This window comes from Durio zibethinus, chromosome 18, assembly GCF_047325235.1.
Source record: "Durio zibethinus cultivar Kanyao isolate XHJ-2024 chromosome 18, ASM4732523v1, whole genome shotgun sequence".
Lineage (NCBI taxonomy): Eukaryota > Viridiplantae > Streptophyta > Magnoliopsida > Malvales > Malvaceae > Durio > Durio zibethinus.
The window spans coordinates 23438226-23446239 of record NC_143179.1 but is presented as its reverse complement, the minus strand read 5'-3'; the positions used below and the strand labels follow the sequence as shown (position 1 = coordinate 23446239).

General features: G+C 31.2%; 1 pseudogene; it reads right to left on the bottom strand.

Annotated features, from left to right (window-relative positions):
• Window positions 1–2362: 2362 nt before the first annotated feature.
• Window positions 2363–6079, bottom strand: LOC149513909 (protein PIN-LIKES 1-like; annotated as a pseudogene).
• Between the last annotated feature and the right edge of the window lie 1935 nt (window positions 6080–8014).

Here is an 8014-nt window from a genome sequence, read left to right as displayed (position 1 = left end):
ATTCTCAAGTATATAGGAAACTTTGATAGGCTCTCTGTAGATGTAATTAAGATTCTTTTTGTTAAGATTATTTTGTGTCAATCACTTCTTATGTAAATGTAATGATGCATGCATGCACAATAAAATAGAGAAAAAAAAGGTTAGTTAACATAATATAATATATAAAAGGAATAACAAATATAAAAGTTTAGTATGCAAAAATATATACAAGAAATAACATAAATTTACAAGAATAATAACTATCTTGTTATGTGTCCGATTTAGGTTTTTTCTAATTAAAGGGAGGGCAAGGCTCTGGCCTAGATTTGGAACCATAGGGTTCATGTACATGTTAGGTTCAAAAGTATGACGATCTAAAGGCTCCCAAACAATTCTCTACATCATCGTCTATTATAGACTAGTAAGGTACCCCAATCTTTATCCATCATTATAGACTCAAACGAAAAAGATTTAATTTGAGTGGGAGTTTTTGCTAGCTTACACGGAGGTTATCACCTCATGAAAATATAGGTACTTGTTCCCTCCTAATAAAAGATAAAGCCAGGGTATAAAAGCTTATGCATGAATGCAAGTGTGTTGTGTGCAAAGGGACATGCCAAATAATCAAATAAAATAGGTGTGAATAAAAATTAATATATGTATAACAAACAAATAAGAAATCACAAACAAATAGGTTAGTCCACATGAAAATCATAAATAATTACATAATAAAAACTATCAAAGTAAAGTTTAAGATAACATATAAGTAACTAATGGCTTGACTCTCTAATCTCCCTAGTGGAGTCGCTAAACTGTCATAATGTTTAAGTTGAGAGAAACTACCCATTAGACACAAAAAGTATAAAGTCACAACCAATCTTTTTTTTTTAAGTGTGATTAGCCACTTATATGAATATATCATTTTTAAAGTTATCATAAGCATAAGAAGGGTCTCTAAAATGAATAGGTTATGGTATATACCAATATATCTAAGGTTTGAGAGTTGGTTACTTGAAGTGAAGGTATTAGTACCCCTTTACGCCCAAAATTTGTACCATGTTAATTGTGTATTAACTAAATTAAGCCTTACTCAAATATGGTTTTATCATGCAAATAAATCAATTCTAATCCTTTTATTTATTTGCAAAACATGGTGATACAAAAATTCTATAAAAAATATTAAGCAATCATGCAATAAATATTAAATCATACCATGCAAAAATATTATAAATCATATCAAATATCATGTAATAATATAATGCATAGATTATGCTAAAATATTCATGCAAGAATGTCATGCAAATATATTAATTGTCATGCAATAATAGCAATCATGTAAATATATAATATCATGTAAATCAAATATAATCACACAAATATATTAGTAATTATGTATAATCATGCATTATGCACACAATAAATATACAAATATGCAATTAAATATCATTCAAATATAATATTAATCGTGCAATAATATATAATATCATATCATGTAATAAATATAAAATTATATAATAATAATAATAATTAATAACTATGCAAATAAATATATTAATAATCATACAATCACATAAATAAATTAATTAATAATCATGTAATTAATATATAATCATGCAATTACCAATGTAAATCATGCAAATAAATATGCAATTAAATATATAATCATGCAAATAAAAATATATAAATCATGCAAATAAATATGCAATTAAATATATAATCATGCAAAAAATAATATATAAATAAGGCAAATTCATGTAAAAACAAATACCATGCAATAAATATAAAAGTAAGAATAAGCAATTAAATATTATAAAAGTTATGCAAAAATTACAAAAAAAATAAAAGCAAACATTACCTCAATGGATTACGGCAAGTTTCAATAATTTTTCACCTTCAAAAACTTATGCTTCATACTATAAATTTTAGCTTTCTTTTCAAAAACTCTAATTAGATCTTCTTGCAAATTTTTATGCTTGATTGCTTTTTCCTTATTAATTCATAACTTTGCCAAAATTTTTTCTCTTTTTAATGTCTCTGTTTGATCTTCAAGTAAATTGCTTTGAGGCCTTCCTTTTTTATCATAGATTCAAGGTCTTTATAGAGTGATTGAATCCCTTTTGATTTAAAAGAAATTAATTCAATCAAATCTAAGATTTCTCTCCAAATTTTATTTTCTGTGTAATTTTTTATTTTTCAATAGATTAAGTTTCAAGTCTTTATAAAATTATTCAACTATTAAAATTAAAATTTGAGATAGAATCCAAGAGATGAATTGAGTCAAAGATTTTTCATGCAAAATCTCACATTTTTTTTTTTTATTTTTACCTTTGTTTTATTTTTTTATCAATTGACTTTGATTATTTTGACTAAAAAACAAAAATTAAACTAAAAAAATTAAAATAAAAATAAAATTTAAAACTTAATATTTGAGCCCAAAATCCACATTACCCAATTGCACAATCAAAATCAAATTTTAAAACCTAATAAATTTTAAAAAATTCTCAAACAAAAAACGGACCTTAGCTGAGGAAACTCGCAATATGTTGTATACGTAAGACCACGAGTAAGTGGCTCCAATATGAAGTATCAGAAAAAGAACTATTGATCAAAATGAATTAAGGTCTTAAATTTTTTCTGTCAGGCAGTTTTTTTTTTTTTTTTTTTTTTTTGTATTTCTAGCAATGGTCTGGTGGTAGAAGGAGAAAGTCAGAGATAAGCAGTGTAACAATATCTAAATACATGGTTGTCAATTCCCCAGTCAGTTCCAGCACTCGACAGCTGTTTGAGACAACGGTTGTGACCAAAAAAAGGGAAGGGGGGATTGGTATCTTGTATATTTTTGTGGTTGTTATTCCTTATTTGATTAGAAAAAAGAAAGAAAGCAGATAATTAAAGATAAATGAGATAAATGACTATCATACCGCCGTGGAAAGTGAAGCATAAGCCATTCCATACATATGGCAAATGTCAGGAGCTCCAAAGGGACGGCCTTTCTCTGTAAGATTGCTGGAACGACAATTAAGGGCAAGTGTCCCACGTTTCCTGTTTAAATTAAACCAAAAGATAATTACTCGGATTTATCCGAAGGAGTATGATAGTCAAAAAAATGTGTATGACAATTAATTCCAAAGCCTTTTTTCCCCCTGAATTTCTCTACTGCCATCTGTGCAACCTAATTTTCCCTTGCTTGTAAGAGAAGGGATACAAAACAATACAAGATCATATTCACACATTTTGTGTAGAAAACCCATCATGCCCTCGGGCATTACATATTTGTCAATCAGATTGTCAATTTCTTGAATCAAGAATAAACTATGAGGTGCATGAACAAATTAAAATCCAATCTTTATCTAGCATTTATGAAGGACCAATTTAGCAATGATAGCAATGATAGCAATGTGTCAAAAAAGTTTAGATTAGCCTATCTGAACCATGCAACTTTTCATGCTTGTCTGACTTAATTGCATGATAATGGGAATTTTTGCATGCAGTACTTTTCCTTGAAAAATCCAATACTGCGGCTACAATCAGCTTGAAAATATCTGAAACCAAATAGGTTATACTGTTTCTGACTTCAAATGAAACTGTACGTACGACTATAGAGATATTTATACGGTATACCTGCTACACGGCAACCCAATATGAGCCCTCTTATATGATAAGGAACTTTTGTAATTTTTAACAGTACCCATCCTATTGCTGTGCCAATGATAAATGTTTTCAATGTAATTAAGTCTAATGAATTCGTATATTATAATATTCGAGCTTAAATTTGATTTAAAAATTAAAATTTAAAATTTGAATTCAATCAAATTTTATTTATTAAATTCGAATTCAATTTAAAGTAAAATTCAAGCTAAATTAAAATTAAATCGATAAAACTTATTATTTAATAAAAATATATTTTTCATAGTTTACAGTACTCTTTCTCCTTTTTTAAGTTTTTTAACTCAATTCTCATGCCTACAAAGCTAATAAACTTTAATAGTTAACTCTATCACAACAAATAATTTAAGTTTAATGAATTTTTGAACGTTCAAATCTATTGATGAAAAAGAGGAAAGAATTTTTTTTACTTGAATTCAGCCATAAACTAATGTTGATCGAAGGTAGGGATAGGTATGTGGATACAACTTGTTAAATTTTCAGATAACTACGTTAAAATGAGGCAAGAAGGAAGAGTGCTAGAAAGGAAAGGGCTGGCTACTAGGATGAGATGGGAAAAGAGAGAAGAGAGGTGCCGGTGATGGAGAGTGAGAAAAGGAGAAGCAAATGACACTGAAAAAGAATTAAAGTGTTTAGGGTTATATATATATATATATATATATAAGGGTAAAATTGTAAATTTTATTTAAAATAATAAAAATATATATTTAAATAAAAAATCTAATTAGGCTTGTGAACTGCTCGAATCAAATATTAAGATACTTAAATTTTATTCGATCGATAAGTCAAGTTATTCGAATTTAAACTTGACTCGATAATAATCAAATCAAATTTAAGTTTTATTTAAATCAAACCTGAATAGTTAATGAGTAATAATGTATCATTATACGCCTTATTCAATAAAATGAGCCACCTGCGTATTACATAGAATTGAAAGAAGAAAAATTAGGTCAAACCAGAAACAACAATTATCACTCTAATTAAACATGATTGAGTGCTCAGAACTGAACTCACAATAAAACAATGCTCTCAAAGGTAATTGTTTTGGCCAGGTTGATACTGACCGGTGCCGGATTAAACACGAAAAAAACAATCTGATCACACACAAAAGCATGTTCTTAATTAGTAATGAAGTTAAACTTATCGCATGGCAGACCCTGTTCAATGAGATATATTATGATACACATTGGAAATATTAGAACCTATGACTTACATTATTCAACTGCTTCCTTGCACTCTGCCCCAGAACATCTATACGATCCAAGGCAACAAACAAACCAAGTGCTGTCAGCAGGAGCACTTTCATAATTATCATAGAAGCAACGACAAACAAATCTAGAATCCTTATCGTATCAATTCTTCTAACATTTCAAATACAAGGCACTCCTGCTCAAAGGGGAAAAGTTTTAAATATAGACATCTTTTGGCATTACGTTATGCTACTTGTAAATTTGCATGCGTAAAGTAAACCAAGGAAGGATACTATCATAAAACTTTTAAGTTTTTTTCTTAAGGGGCGCTTGTGTAACAGGCATCGCTTTTTTTAGCCTATTAACTGAAGTGGTCATCCCTTTTAGCCTAATAAACATTCGGTGTAGGACTAACTATTTACACTTGCATCACGTGACGCTAAGCCCTTCGGGGACCTGCATCATCATTTGGAGTTGGAATGCTGTGGTTCTTCTGATTCACATGATGATACCTCGAGGATATCTCTGAGATCTAGACCTCAATCCAAAATATTAACTTACTATATATGTTCAAGATCACCCTAATAAACATCTAATACGAGACTTTAGCAGTAGGCACACACCTAAAAATTGAAGTTCCTTAATTTTATTCTCTTGCAATACAACTGCCATAATTACAGAAGTTGGCAGTCTTCCCATTGGTACATGTAGGATCCACATATATCTCGTGTTTAAATCATCTCCAAAATGCAATAGATACTAAAATAATATAACACGCAAATCCAAAAATTAAGGAATCTAGCAATTGTCTGAGAAGGCAAAGACATGCATCTGCAATAAAGAAGAGTAACTAATAATTAACTGTGAAGCGAGGTGGAGTTCCCAAAATTTTGCAAGGTTTGCCTTGTTTTGTAGACGATAAACACATAAACAGTTTTCCATTTTTTCTTCCCTTATGAGTTGTAGAATAGGAATACTTCAGCCCTTCTAGCCATGATAAACATCTGTTCAAAAGTATGAGACTTTTAGAGAAGAAAGCAGACTAGCAGAGACATTATGCAACGCTGGTAAACGGTTACAGCTAAATGCTGCACCAAATTGGTTTATATAGAATCAAAAATTGTGAAATGCCTAATACGGATTGGTGTAATGTGCATAAACGGACGTAAAAACTGGGATATTGAAAGAAGAGCTAGCGAAGTCCACTCACCGCACCTTTCTTCTTCAGTCGCCCAACATTTCATGGGAGAAAATAAGAGGCTTGAGAATGTAAGTAAAAAAAAATGGGATTTTGGAATGAAAATGAAGATAAATTTCACAAGTTTGAATGTGAATGAGGCGCAGATAGGGTGCTTGGGAGTGAAGAAATATAGAGTTAACTATAACTAATCTATTGATGGAGGCTGTTTTTTCAAGGTTGATCTGGCTTTATCTATGGATACCGACCTTTTGAAGCCATTTGTATTTGCTTAAGCTTAAACAAGTACGTAACATATTGCATATGTGCGTAGCGAGTGTGGGTTGATAAAACATTTTTGAATTATTTGGTTTAGAACAAGAAACAACGAAGAGGGAAAGAGAAAGGAGTCATCAAGCGTGGCCCAGTGGCTCAAGTATCTTCTTACATGTCCGTGATTTTGGACCCACCAACCCAGAATATTAACAAACCGATGCATTTATCTTCATCCATCCATTCAGATATAAGTGATTCAAACCCTCCTTCCTGTTACCTTCCTTCTGCTTTAACTTTGCGTTACACTGATCTGGTCCCCATGTAGTTGCTCACCATCTTCTTTCGGGTTTCACAATACAAAACCAACAATGAGGTCTAAAGGTTCAAAATACGCTCATTCGCACTGCAATCTGCATCGAGATGGCATCTATTCCCCACTCTCACATGTCAAACATATAATCTTCAGATTTTGTTGTTTGCAACTCCATTAGACTCTCGTAGAATCTATTGCCTTCTCTCCTTAAACAGTACTAAAGAAACTCCATTGTATCCTCTTTATTTTTATTATAAAAGGAAAGTTCGTATTCCCATTTAAACTATATGTGTCGCATGATCAACAGCGAAACACTATCGCAATTTCATGGCCCACCCTGCAAATAAATCACGGGCGCTCATGGACATGATATAATCTTGGGCCTTCTGGGAAGCCAGCCAGTACGTAAATTCCCAGCACATAGGATATTAATTTTCACATATAATCTCCAATGAATCATCAAATCGCATATCAGAAAGACCACCCTTCCGGCTCCCCACAGAGAGAGAGAGAGAGAGAGTGTTCCTCTTTTTGGGTTTGATGACATAGAGGATTTTAAAAAGTGGAAATCCCTTCTTTGAGAAGGTAGTAGTTAGTCCTTTTCAGTTACTCTACTATGTATACATGATTCCTACATCCACCAAATATATACCATATTCCTGCATTTCTTCAAAAGAATATGACAGACACATCCGATTGATCAATATATTACAACCCCTTGATCAATTTGCCAGTAATTAAATTGTATTTAGCCACATCATATTGTGCTTCAGATTCAGATATGCAAAAAAAAAAAAAAAAAAACGAAATAAGCTAAAATCCACATGTAAAAAGTCGTCCAGAGTGTAACGGAGAGTGAAGTTACAACATTACTTCATAGCATAATGATTGAAAATTCGCTCTGACCAACGTTAACATTTGTGTATTGTACCTGTCAATTATTCATGAAAGTGATAAAGCAAAACGAAAGTAATTGAAATTCTTATGGTTCTTGAACGGTTAGAACCTAGAAGAATGCTAGCTTCTCTTGTCAGTTGTCACATTGTGTATATCTCTCCTCTATATGACACTGGATTGGTTTCACAAAAAGTATCTTCAGCACATAAACACATAGGAATCCTGGAATCGATGCAATGAAACACATTCTTAAGAACTTCTAGTTTGTTTAAACAACACCACCTCCTTCAAAACCCATACTTGATTCGTATTCTCGGTACACCCAAAAAAAAAAAAAAAAAAACCTACTTGATTTGCATCATTTTATCATTTATCAGTTCTCTTAATCATGCCCAAAACCCAAATTCTACGGACTCTAATCCAATTTCCTAAATTCTAGTTTCTGACAAAGCAGACAAACAGCAGGGTAATCTAAACCTAATCAAATATCATAAGATTATGTTTGGTATATAAGAT